This window comes from Poecile atricapillus, chromosome 4 (genome assembly GCF_030490865.1).
Source record: "Poecile atricapillus isolate bPoeAtr1 chromosome 4, bPoeAtr1.hap1, whole genome shotgun sequence".
In the NCBI taxonomy this organism is placed as follows: Eukaryota; Metazoa; Chordata; class Aves; order Passeriformes; family Paridae; genus Poecile; species Poecile atricapillus.
The window spans coordinates 7,781,302-7,795,778 of record NC_081252.1 but is presented as its reverse complement, the minus strand read 5'-3'; the positions used below and the strand labels follow the sequence as shown (position 1 = coordinate 7,795,778).

The following is a 14,477-nucleotide window of genomic DNA, read 5'->3' as shown; positions in this document are numbered from 1 at the left end:
TAGCCTGAATTTAATCATATTACAAAAATGCAGAGAATCATTTTGAGAGAGAATCCAGGAGCTTGAAGGTGTGTTAATTTATCGGGTGTGTTGGGCTGAAGTTCTGTAGGGTTTGTGATAAGGCATTATGATGAGAGATTCTTTTACACAAAGAAATAAAGCCATCACACCTAATCTTGATGGGTTTATTTAGATATGAATCTATAGAAGACATCAAAGGGTATGACTTGTATGTGTATTTATAGTATTACAGTCCATTGTAATGAACATTTTTCTGGTGGGAAATGAACTTAGCTTTAAAGTAAAAATAGGGAAAAGCTTAGATGGTTCCTTACCTATTTATTCACATTTCTGTACTTTAAGTGTTTAACCATCTTCTGTTATATTTTTGGTCATCTTGTTTGCTTGGGGTCTTTTTGTGTTTTCACTTATGTGACAGTATAAATGACATCTGTTGCACTCCTCGTGGAAGTTATGTCCAGATTATTCATGCATTTCTAGACACCCCTGTTAAACAGGAGTACTGAATTCTGGGGGTTTTTTTCTTCCACAGTAAGTTGTTAGATTGTATTACAATGCTGTATGGAATGCCTTAAACTTATATAAGTAAGTAGCTCAGACATGGGCTTGCAGTGATTAGGGAGGTTGTGCTGTGACTTCTTGATTGGAGCACAGAGATGTGATGGCAAATACAGAGACTGCTGTGGGAAACTGTCCTTAGGTAGAATTAAACTGAGAAAATGGAAGGGCAAAGGCCTGTTTTGGAGACTAAAGATTCATGAATGTCAAAGTTTAGGGGGGACACAACAGGACCCAGGCATGTGCACTGGATTAACAGATAGAAATGGTAAGCTTTGGGAAAACTTTTGAAACATTTTCTTCTCCAAACTCCACCATTTCATTTTGCTTAGATCAGTTTCCACCAGCTGCTCTTCCAGGAGGTGATTTTCACCTGGCAGTCAAATTCCTGTGGAGGAATACAGGCTGAATGTGCTCCTGTTACGTGACCAATTTGCAAATACAGCAAATGACACACAATCAAACTGAATCATGCTGGCAGATACAGCATATCCTATCTTACAGTTTCTCCCCAAAGAGAAAATCTCCCAGCCTCTCCCAATCAAGTTAAGCCACTTCATATCAGACAAGAATATGGTCTTTTGACTTCTCAAGTATCTTAGTAATATGAATGTTTATGACATCTACTCTTAGCTACAAACTTCATGCCTTACTACATGGCATGATGCCTTGTAGTGTAATGTGATCGATACAGCCTGATCTGCAGAGCTCACAGTGACAAATTAGCTTGGGGAATGGGTGAAAAAGGACAATTTGTTTGATATTACAGTCAAAGAAAGAGTCTTTTCAATAAGAACAACTGGTTTAAAGAATTATCAAGCACTGAAGAGGATGTGCTGTTACAATAGATACTGGAGTTTGTGAGTTTTTAAGAAATAATAAACATTGATAAGAAGTATTTAAATGACAGTCTCTGTATAAGAGTGTGTTCTGCTGTGTTGATACATCCAGTCCTGGCTTACAGGTGTGACTCAGGTACGTGGGGTAGAAAGATGGAGCTGTTCTCGCAGCAGCTTTGCAAAACACAAATTCTCAACAGCTTCTGCTTCCAGGAGAGCATTCCTGGATCCCATTCCTACACATACAAACCCAGTGTTGTTCTGGCAACCTGCCTGTTCTTTCCCAGACATACACTCTGCTTTCAGCTGCCTTTTATTCCTAAATCTTGGCCTGTTTCAGTGAGAAAACTCGTGATTCCCTTCTAAATATCTGCTTGAGTGTGTACCACAAGAAAAAATAAACAACCATGGACAGATGAATTAAACTTTTCTAAATTTTATCATATTCATGTCTTTAACAGAGAAAGTCCATGAATTCATCGCTGATACAGGATGTACAGACTTAAGCTTTTATTTTGAAGTTTGTAATTTTCCTACTGAGTCACATAAGTATTTCAATATTTTATGCCAGAATTACGCTGTTTATAAAATACTGAAACAGATGCTGCTTACTCTGTAAAATGCTTTCAGATCAATGGTTTCTGTGAGAGGATTAGTTTGTATTGCTGTCTGCAAACCTCCTTATATTAATCAAAATCCCAACCATACCACCAGTAATTTTAAATTTTGGGTTTAATTCTTTCATTAAGGTCAGCTGTCTGTCAGTCTGCTGACAACACCACGGGCATTGATGTGTCTCAGAAGCTGCTCCATCTCCTCCCAGCTGCAACCACGTGTGGTGGTGCTCCTCCTCCCTCCTGTTCCTGAGAAAACTTCCTTTCTTAGATAGTCAAGTAAGTCATTTTAGTGAGTCAGACAACTGTTTCCAAAACAATCTTTGGGTGATGGCTCTGCAAGCAGTTAAGTGAAAAGAGAAATCTGCTGTGCAAAGCTGCTTTGTTTATTGCTTTTGCTGACTGGCTAAAAGTGAGGTCACAGTAAGCTCGGAGGGCTTGATAGAAATGAAATAATTTAACTGGAAAATACATCTTGAGGAAGATGACTCTGCAAAATGCCACACTTACCAGTCTTATATTCATACCTTTAATAGTTGTCATTAAAATGTGATTATCTAGAAATGAAAATTTATATGGCTTCCAGATTTATGCAACTCAAGCCTATTGCTACTGTAATTTTGCATGAAAATGCACCAAGGTATTCTCAGCCAGCATCAAAATTAATCAATGAAAGCAAATAATTTCCATTCCTAGGGTGATCACAACCTCACTGATATTGGGAAATCTCCCAGTGGCACAGAGTCATGAAATAGTGGCAGCATTCTCTTGCTGCTGCTGGCACAAAGAGGGGTGGCTGTTCAGCCACGTGCCCTTGATGCTGGCTCACTGGTTCCTGTGGCTGTGGATGCATTTACATGAGAAAAAGCAAGAGTCTCTTTTAGGAAGTTCAAGAGCCAGAGATTATCAAATCGTATTTATATTGGCTAATTTAACTGTTGAATAAAATTTAGATGATATCTGCAATTCCCGTGCCAGGAATCGGGTGTAGAAGTTCAAAAACTCTTGGATTTTAGCATATGGTGTTATACATGTCAGTAAAGTGTGTACAGGAAAGTGGATTCCTGTTCACACACTTTTTCAAAAGCAAAAATGACCAACTTCTAGACTGGAGATCAGAAGTCAAAATTTGCTTCTGTAATGGACCGTGAAGAGTAATGATACCATCTGCAGTATTTTTGTGCAGATCTATAGAAATCTGTGCAGAAGAAATAAAAATGGCATCTTAGGTATTGGAAAGTGAACAAAGCACTTGGGCTTTCCTGTTCATCTCTGAACAAGGGCCAAGCTGCTTTGCTGCTCTTTCATCTGAGAGTAACAATTTCCAGAGTGATGCCCATTTTTTATTTGCCATTTACCAATGCTGAGCATGAGCCTCCTTTTCTTTCATTGCTTGAAGTATATATGCCTTCACTGCTCTGTTTTTCATGATTTCTGCTTTTCCACTGAAGCTTGATCCTCTTAACAAGACCTGTATGGACTAATTTGCAGTAAAAAAAGTATGGATTTTTTCGAGTAGCTGCATGTTTCTGACTTTTACCTATTGCACTGAGCCATGTTTGTAAATGTGAAGCTGAATCATTAGCAAATATTGAAATATTGTAAATTTTTACTTGTTATTCATAATTACTCTTAATAAAGTCTTGTTCACAGATGACTAAGCAAAAAAACTGAAATGCAATTGAAAAAAAAAATTGCCAAGAAGGAGCAAAGTCTTGCTGACCTATGCTTTAAAATGACAACATTCTGAGTGGTGGCCTCAGGCAGACAGTTAGATGTGGACTGATGGGAGCAGACTACTGGAAATAATTATAAAAAATTGATGAGTTGATAACATAATGCTATCAAGCACCAGCTGCACCTGTAGCTTTTTAGAATACAGGGAACTAGGAAATATTGACACAAAAATGCTTAAAATGGCTGGAAGCAATCTGATTCAAAAAAGGGGCAATATAAAGCTTAAATTAAGAGGCAGACTAAACTGCTGGTAAAGTTATCCTTTTAACTGAGCTGACTTTTAATAGATTGAATTCATCTAGTAAATCATCTAGTGTATAAAAGTAAAGCAACAGTGTAACTGGAACTGCATTTTGTAACATAACATCTTTTGTTTCAATTTAAGTCAAGGACAGTTTGAACAGTACCAGTGGAGATTTTTAGAGGAGGGGTGTTGCTTTAATATAAGTTTCAAGACTAGATTGTCAGTGGTGAACAGTTTGAGAAAAGGAAACATTTTTGAAGGGACCTCTTATGATTTTTTATTTCTCCTTGTAAAGAAGAAACAAAACAGAGTAAGTCACTAAGGTTGCTTTGAAGTGCTCTAGCAAGATTTTAACTGCACCTGTTGATAACTGCCTGCATAGCAGAAGTACTTTCTTTGACTAGGAAGCCGGTGAGAGAAATGATTTGAAATTTTCATTTGCAAGATGATATTCATGGTAATAATGTCTATGAGTTGTCCTAGTCTTTTTAAAAATATTTCTTTCACAAGCCTTGTCCAAATGAGGAGAGTCGCTAACAATAATCTCAGTTCATGAAAATAAATTTAAAAGGCCACTAGTACTTTAAACAAAGTTTATAGGTATTCACTTTCAACTTACCATTGCTCTTCTCCATTTTTCCAATAATAATAATAATTTTAATAATAATAATAAATATTTTCTTTTGCATCTTCCTGCTTATCACTGAACCTATGGCACCGTAGTTATGCTTGTTCTTTTATGGCCTTAACAGACACACAGGGAAGTTGTGCAGTACCTTATTCTAAATGATGCAGTAACCTGTCCAAAAGAATGAATTCATTAACACTGTACACACCACCTCAGTGAAAAAAACCACAGCAATGCAGATTGGTAAATCATTGACCCCTGTCAATCATTTCCCGGCATTCCCCAGCGGGTTTTGGCGGGAATTTAGGGAGCTGTCAATCATCCCATAGAAGGAAAGAGGAGACGGAAGTGGGCGGTGCCGGCGGTATTTTAATGAGCGTCGGTGACGTCACGGGGACGGAGCTGGCGCAGGGCCCAGCGCTTCCGGTCGCTTTCCCGCCGGATCCGCCCCAATTCCAGCGCCAGATCCTGGAATTCCGGGCCCAGCCCCCGCAGCGCCGCAAGCTCCACCCCCAAGATGGCGGCCTGCACCTCGGCCGCGTGGCGCTGCTCCGAGAGACCCGCCCTGCAAGGGAAAGGGGGCGGGGTTATGCTAATGAGGGGTGGGGTTATGCTAATGAGGTGTGTGGCTGGGCAGGGTTATGGTAATCAGGGGTATGGTTATGCTAATGAGGTGTGTGGGTGGGGTTAGGGTTAGGGTGGGTGGGGCTAGTTTATGCTAATCAGGGGCGGGGTTATGGTAATGAGGTGCATTGGGTGGGAATGGTAATGCTAAAAAGGGGCTGGGTTATGCTAATGAAGTGTGTGGGTGGGCAGGGTTATGCTAATGAGGGGTGGGGTTATGCTAATGAGGTGTGTATGGGACGGGGCTATGGTAATCAGGGGCTGGGTTATGCTAATGAAGTGGGTGGGTGGGCAGGGTTATGGTAATCAGGGGCGGGGTTATGCTAATGAGGTGGGTGGGCGCAATTATGATAATCAGGGGCAGGGTTATGCTTATGAAGTACATTGGGTGGGCATGGTTATGCTAATGAGGGGCGGGGTTATGCTAATGAGGCGTGTGGGTGGGCAGAACTATGGTAATCAGGGGCAGGGTTATGCTAATGAGGGATATTGGGCGGGCATGGTTATGCTAATCAGGGCCCGGGTTATGCTAATCGGGGTGGGGCTATGCTAATCAGGGGTGGGGTTATGCTAATCAGGCGTGGGTTTATGCTAATCAGGGGTGGGTTTATGCTAATCAGGGGTGGGGTGACGCTAATCGGGGTGGGGTTATGCTAATCAGGGGTGGGGTTATGCTAATCAGGGGCGGGGTTATGCTGATCAGGGGCGGTGTTATGCTAATCAGGGGTGGGGTTATGCTAATCAGGGGTGGTGTTATGCTGATCAGGGGTGGGGTTATGCTAATCAGGGGCCGGGTTATGCTAACAACATCTCCTGATCCCACCAACATCTCCCCAATGGAACCTCATAGATGCTTCTAGAACCCCACAGAAACCAATGGAACCTCATATATGCTTCTAGAAGCCCATAGATGCTTCTAGAACCTCATAGACGCTTCTAGAACCCCACAGAAACCCCATGGGAACCTCATAGATGCTTCTAGAAGCCCAGAAATGATTTTAGAAGCCCAAAGATGCTTCTAGAACTCAATAAAAAATCTCTACAAGCTCATCAATGCTTTTAGAACTCCATAGAAACCTCCAGAACCCCATAGATGCTTCTAGAACCTCATAGATGCTTCTGGAATCCCATAGAAACATCTAGAAGCCCATAGGATCTTCTAGAAGCCCGTAGAAACATCCAGAAACCCCATAAATACTTTTAGAACCCCATAGGAACCTCATAGGTGCTTCTAGAACCTCATAGAAACATCTGGAACTCCATAAATGGCTCCAGAACCTCATAGATGCCTGAGGAACCCCATGGAAACCTCCAGAACCCCATAGAAACCCCACAGAAGCTTCTAGAACCCCATAGAAAGCCCATAGGAACCCCAAAGATACTTCTAGAACCCCAAAGAACCACCTAGAACCCCAGGGAACCATCTAGAACCATCTAGAACCCATAGAACGATCTAGAACCTCTGGAACATCTGGAACCTCTGGAACGATCTAGAACCTTCTAGAACCTCTAGAACAATCTAGAACGATCTAGAACTATCTAGAACCTCAGAGAGCGTTCTAGAACCTTCTAGAACCATCTAGAACCTCTAGAACCTCTAGAACTATCTAGAACTATCTAGAACCTCTAGAACCTCTAGAACGATCTAGAACCTCTAGAACCTCTAGAACCTCTAGAACGATCTAGAACCTCTAGAACCTCTAGAACCTCTAGAACGATCTAGAACCTCTAGAACCTCTAGAACCTCTAGAACCTCTAGAACCTCTAGAACCTCTAGAACGATCTAGAACCTCTAGAACCTCTAGAACCTCTAGAACGATTTAGAACCTCTAGAACCTCTAGAACCTCTAGAACGATCTAGAACCTCTAGAACCTCTAGAACGATTTAGAACCTCTAGAACCTCTAGAACCTCTAGAACCTCTAGAACGATCTAGAACGATCTAGAACGATCTAGAACTATCTAGAACCTCTAGAACGATCTAGAACCTCTAGAACCTCTAGAACCTCTAGAACGATCTAGAACGATCTAGAACCTCTAGAACCTCTAGAACCTCTAGAACGATCTAGAACCTCTAGAACCTCTAGAACCTCTAGAACGATTTAGAACCTCTAGAACGATCTAGAACCTCTAGAACCTCTAGAACCTCTAGAACGATCTAGAACCTCTAGAACCTCTAGAACGATTTAGAACCTCTAGAACCTCTAGAACCTCTAGAACGATCTAGAACCTCTAGAACCTCTAGAACGATTTAGAACCTCTAGAACCTCTAGAACCTCTAGAACGATCTAGAACGATCTAGAACGATCTAGAACGATCTAGAACTATCTAGAACCTCTAGAACCTCTAGAACGATCTAGAACCTCTAGAACGATCTAGAACTATCTAGAACCTCTAGAACCTCTAGAACGATCTAGAACTATCTAGAACGATCTAGAACCTCTAGAACGATCTAGAACGATCTAGAACTATCTAGAACCTCTAGAACCTCTAGAACCCCTAGAACGATCTAGAACCTCTAGAACCTCTAGAACGATCTAGAACTATCTAGAACTATCTAGAACCTCTAGAACCTCTAGAACTATCTAGAACGATCTAGAACCTCTAGAACCTCTAGAACGATCTAGAACTATCTAGAACCTCTAGAACCTCTAGAACCTCTAGAACGATCTAGAACGATCTAGAACCTCTAGAACGATCTAGAACGATCTAGAACGATCTAGAACGATCTAGCTATCTAGAACCTCTAGAACGATCTAGAACGATCTAGAACTATCTAGAACCTCTAGAACCTCTAGAACCCCTAGAACGATCTAGAACCTCTAGAACCTCTAGAACGATCTAGAACGATCTAGAACGATCCAGAACCTCTAGAACGATCTAGAACCTCTAGAACCTCTAGAACCCCTAGAACTATCTAGAACGATCTAGAACCTCTAGAACGATCTAGAACGATCTAGAACGATCTAGAACGATCCAGAACCTCTAGAACGATCTAGAACCTCTAGAACCTCTAGAACTATCTAGAACCTCTAGAACGATCTAGAACCTCTAGAACTATCTAGAACCTCTAGAACCTCTAGAACGATCTAGAACCTCTAGAACCTCTAGAACCTCTAGAACTATCTAGAACCTCTAGAACGATCTAGAACTATCTAGAACCTCTAGAACTATCTAGAACCTCTAGAACGATCTAGAACCTTCTAGAACCTCTAGAGCCTTCTAGAACCTCTAGAACGATCTGGAACGATCTGGAACTATCTGGAACCTCTAGAACCTCTAGAACCTTCTAGACCCTCTAGAACCTCTAGAACGATCTAGATCCTCTAGAACCTTCTAGACCCTCTAGAACTATCTGGAACAATCTGGAACCTCTAGAACCTCTAGAACTACCTAGAACGATCTAGAACCTCTAGAACCCTCTAGAACCTCTAGAACCTCTAGAACTGTCTAGATCAGTCTAGAACCCCATGAGAACCTCTAGAACCTCCATGGAAACCTCTAGAACCCCCATTGAAACTTCTAGAAACCCCATGGAAACCTCTAGAACCTCCATAGAAACGTCTAGAAACCCCATAGAAACACCTAGACCCTCCATAGGAACCTCTAGAACCCCCATAGAAACTTCTAGAACTCCATAGAAACATCTGGAACCTTTATAGAAACATGTGGAACCTCCATAGACACCTCTAGAAACCCCATGGAAACCTTTAGAACTCCCATAGGAACCTCGAGAACCTCCATAGAAACCTCTAGAACTCCATAGAAGCCTCTAGAAACCCCATGGAAACCTCTAGAACTCCCATAGATGCTTATACAACCCCCATGGAAACTTCTAGAACTCCCATAGAAACGTCTAGAAACCCCATAGAAACCTCTAGAACCTTCATAGATGTTATGAATGCACTCAAGAGAGTGATATGGTTCAATCAAAGAAGACCCCCAAAACCCACCCCAAAACCCCTTTAGAGAGACACCCCTGAGACCCCCAAAAACCACCCCAAAAAACACTGAGACCCCCAAAACCCACCCCAAAAACCCACTGAGACCCCCAAAAACCACCCCAAAAAACCACTGAGACCCCCAAAACCCACCCCAAAAACTAATGGGGAGTAAAGAAACCACTGCCAGCCAGAGAGTTGGAGACCAACAGCTCCAAACCTTGCAATAATGTATTTTTTTCCCTGCTCCCACTACTTGCCACGTGCATTTGAAGGTCTCTGAATCTCACAGGTTCCTCAGCTCAGAGGATCAAATAAAGTAGGAAGAGGTACTGAAAAGCAAGGCACAAAAGCAAAGTATTTACTGTGCTTTAGAAATTATTTTCACCTAAAGATAAAAGTTAATTCCCAAGTAGACAGCTGCTAACAACCAAAATACTGAAGAAAATTTATCAACTTCTTCCTTCTACTCCTAAAAAGCTGGGGGAACATGATTAAACAAATTTTATCTTTTATTAGTTTTCCCAAGAACTAAGAACGTACACAACTGTTGTACAAACATACAGTGATGCACTCTATATTACATCTACTGTAGGAATGTTTTCAAAGCAAAACCTCCTTCCTGCAACATCAGAGGAAAACAAAGCATTTCTCTGGACTGTGGAGTCTTGCAGACTGTTAGAAGCACTTGCCAATTCATTGCATTAAAAACAAAATACAATAATCAAGCTCTTAAATTGGAGAAGAGAAAGTCATAACTCAAAAGTTAAACCTAACAGGCAGATCACCTAAGGATATACTTATGCTTTATCTTGTATTTAAGGAAAGAATAATTTTTCAAGCCAGCAGTACAACTGCTGTCAAAACTCCCTAGTAAAACAACTGGATGGTGTGACAAGCATAAAATAATGATCATAAGTCATAAACAAAGCTTCAAAGCAGATCTTGGAAAATATTAGGTGTGTGAAGATCTAGAACATGGCCACTCTAACTTCAGCGTAGTTTGCACCCAGGTCCATTTGGAAATGGGATTAGGATAAGGTGTGGCATTAACATGGTCATTTCCCAACTGAGAGCTTAATCCTTCCAGTCCTGGTTGGTTTCTTTTTTTATTCCTACATTGTAAGCAAATTGGTCTTTCGCTCCAGATTTTCAAAAAAGCTAAAATATGATGTACTTAACAGTACCTATGTCATGTCCACAAATTTAATGAAACCCTGAAGACAGATCTTCCTGGTGCCAAGATGAGCATCAAGTAAAACTAAACGAGAAAGATCAGATGAGGGAGAGGAAAAGAAACTCCAAGGCATTCTATTCATCAAAACCGCAAAATTCAGCATCAAGAGCGAGCCTACGTGAGCCGTCTCATTCATAGTTAAGATTCAGAGCAAGATTCCTGCTGTCTGCATAGATTTTACTCTCCTCACTGTCTACTCAGATACCTCTTTATCAATCCCTTCTCTTCTGGGAAGACTTGAACCCAGCCTTGAACCTGACCTGCAGCTGCACAAAGTCCTGCTCAAAGCTTTTGGGCAGGAAACCTGCCCTTCACCCACGCTCACTAATCAGTGCTGGACTAAAATAACACAACCCCAGCTTCTCGGTTTCTGTCTGAAAAAAAACCTGAGGAATGCAAAAAGACCAAACAACAACATGGAAGTACCTTTAGAAGAAATTAACATTCTTAAGCATTGAAATGTCTGATCCTTGCCACACCAGCTTCAAGAATTTCAGTCTGGATGGCATTTACCTATTGCACTGAGCCATGTTTGTAAATGTGAAGCTGAATCATTAGCAAATATTGAAATATTGTAAATTTTTACTTGTTATTCATAATTACTCTTAATAAAGTCTTGTTCACAGATGACTAAGCAAAAAAACTGAAATGCAATTGAAAAAAAAAAATTGCCGAGAAGGAGCAAAGTCTTGCTGACCTATGCTTTAAAATGACAACATTCTGAGTGGTGGCCTCAGGCAGACAGTTAGATGTGGACTGATGGGAGCAGACTACTGGAAATAATTATAAAAAATTGATGAGTTGATAACATAATGCTATCAAGCACCAGCTGCACCTGTAGCTTTTTAGAATACAGGGAACTAGGAAATATTGACACAAAAATGCTTAAAATGGCTGGAAGCAATCTGATTCAAAAAAGGGGCAATATAAAGCTTAAATTAAGAGGCAGACTAAACTGCTGGTAAAGTTATCCTTTTATCTGAGCTGACTTTTATTAGATTGAATTCATCTAGTAAATCATCTAGTGTATAAAAGTAAAGCAACAGTGTAACTGGAACTGCATTTTGTAACATAACATCTTTTATTTCAATTTAAGTCAAGGACAGTTTGAACAGTACCAGTGGAGATTTTTAGAGGAGGGGTGTTGCTTTAATATAAGTTTCAAGACTAGATTGTCAGTGGTGAACAGTTTGAGAAAAGGAAACATTTTTGAAGGGACCTCTTATGATTTTTTATTTCTCCTTGTAAAGAAGAAACAAAACAGAGTAAGTCACTAAGGTTGCTTTGAAGTGCTCTAGCAAGATTTTAACTGCACCTGTTGATAACTGCCTGCATAGCAGAAGTACTTTCTTTGACTAGGAAGCCGGTGAGAGAAATGATTTGAAATTTTCATTTGCAAGATGATATTCATGGTAATAATGTCTATGAGTTGTCCTAGTCTTTTTAAAAATATTTCTTTCACAAGCCTTGTCCAAATGAGGAGAGTCGCTAACAATAATCTCAGTTCATGAAAATAAATTTAAAAGGCCACTAGTACTTTAAACAAAGTTTATAGGTATTCACTTTCAACTTACCATTGCTCTTCTCCATTTTTCCAATAATAATAATAATTTTAATAACAATAATAAATATTTTCTTTTGCATCTTCCTGCTTATCACTGAACCTATGGCACCGTAGTTATGCTTGTTCTTTTATGGCCTTAACAGACACACAGGGAAGTTGTGCAGTACCTTATTCTAAATGATGCAGTAACCTGTCCAAAAGAATGAATTCATTAACACTGTACACACCACCTCAGTGAAAAAAACCACAGCAATGCAGATTGGTAAAAGGTTAAGAAACAAGCCACCTTTACATTTTTTACAGCTGTTATGAAAGTGTTACCCTTTTAAAAATGTTTTTTCTGCTCTGTTTTTTAAGATGTAGTTAAACTACACGAGTCAGAGTCAGACTAACTTTTCATGTGCAGGAACAGATCAAAGTAATTTAAGAAGCAGTATTTGTATTTTGTTCCGTTAACTTTCTCTTACTTATTCAGGCTTGGTTCCTACTCATGCTTACCCACATACCACCACCAAAAAATCCACCACACATTCCCTAGCCCCACGGCCTCCAAGGAAACCACTGCAGGAGTTCATCAATGAAGTGAGCAGCAGTCTGAAGGCTGTACACACCTGCACAAGGAACTGGGGTTTAGGTGCCATCCCACCATTCTTACTCTCTCCTGGCTTGCCACAGATTCTTGCCTTTGCTCTGACTGTCAAAGCTGCAAGATGGAACATTGGTTCCAGAGAGAAATTTGTGTCTCCTGGGTTCTTGGCACCAGGCAGAGGATTCTGTCATTCCTGGGAGCTCAGACATCAGTGCAGCAGAGGGACTCATCTCCTGGGGCTGGGTGTCAGCGTTATCCATTGATAAGGATATCAGCAGTCAAGATGTAATCACACTTGTATTGTTTGGTAATGTGGGAATCCAGACAATGAACATCTGAAAGGTGCTTTTCAGAGAAGGATTCTCTTTTACCGGCGTTTCCATTCAGAGGTTTATAAGGTGTGGTGCTTGTTTTGGAATTTGTTGATGTTCCATTTTTTCTGGCAATTAAAATGTACACAATTAGTGATTGAAATAGAAAAATCAAGGTTATATAAAGACCTGGCCTACCCAGATTTTTCTTGGAGCAAGAGAAAAGAGGTGTGTGTGAGGGGGGGGAATCAGGTAAAGAAGGCCATACTTCTGTCACTTACAGACTCAAAATCTTTTTTATTTAAAGAAATAAGCTGTCACTGTAACTTTGGTGGATAGTTCCCAAAGGGAGGGTGATATTCAGGTATTTTCATACATTTCAGTTCAGTTTTTTCGTACAGTTGTGGCATTATGAGTGGCTGTACTTTTGGCAGGGTATCACAGTACATTAAGTAAGTTCAGGTTACCTGTAATCTTTATATCACAAATGATCTAGCATGGGTCATAAATCCTGTAAATTTGAGGTTGCCTAAAATAGAGAGCAAAATGATCAGTCACCCTCATAACCTGATCTAGCCTGGGTAATCACAGAAAAGACTTGTGACAGGAACTAAGGGAAAATATGGTTCATTTAATCTTTTATAAATTGATAAACTCTTGCAGCTTTAAAGGAATGACCCTTTGGAGGCAAAATAATCAAATCCATCTCTTGTCAGTTTGGGGAGATTTATAATTGTAAGATGATGATTTTTTTAGCAATACTGTCAGTCTGCTTTTCAGATCAATGTCAATGAAATATTTTGTTTACGATTTAACCTCCAGTTCCCCTGGAATTTGTGAGTTTTAATACGAGAAGTAGTTATGTCTCAGTCTATCGATCCACTGGTAAATTAAATGGCAAACAAAAGGAACCATATTATTTTGTCAAAATGCTCTCAATAGGAAGCAAACTTCTTTATTAAAACAGGATATGTTACACTGAAATGAAAAGAAAGTTTCATTTCAAGAACAATCTTATAAAAAACAGAGAAAGACCTTCACACAACTAGATTTATTTGATGGGAATAGTACAAAGGTAATAAAACTGAAATTGTATATTGGATTTCTTTTCCTTGGAATAAAGACAAAGGACCCAAAAACAGGTGTAAAACCTACCTAAAATGTACATATGATAAATTTGTTCCAACAGTATATTTTCTTTTTTTCCCTTCAAGTAGTTAATGAATAACTTTTCTGTTTGAAATGATAGGGTTTATGTATGTCTATTTCATGCCAAATCCTCTATTGATCTCTGAAATATGGTGTATAAACATACATTGCATAGAGGTTATATATCCACAGCGACGTCACTGTGGTACAAGAGCACAATGAGCACTTGAATAAAGATCTTCATAGGAAAGGGAAGGGTGATCTATTAAATCAGTAACAATCTTTAGAGGGTATTTCCAGTGATGAGTAAGTTAATATTTCAGCCACATACCAGACCATGGAATCATTTACATTTGAAAAGAGCTTTAAGATTATCAATTTAAGATTATCAAGTGTGTTGACCCTGCACTGCCAAGCCCACC

General features: G+C 39.9%; 1 pseudogene; it reads right to left on the bottom strand.

Moving 5' to 3' along the window:
- Positions 1-5,010: 5,010 nt before the first annotated feature.
- LOC131578679 (bifunctional heparan sulfate N-deacetylase/N-sulfotransferase 4-like) overlaps positions 5,011-14,477 on the bottom strand; it is a 58,647-nt pseudogene continuing 49,180 nt past the window's right edge.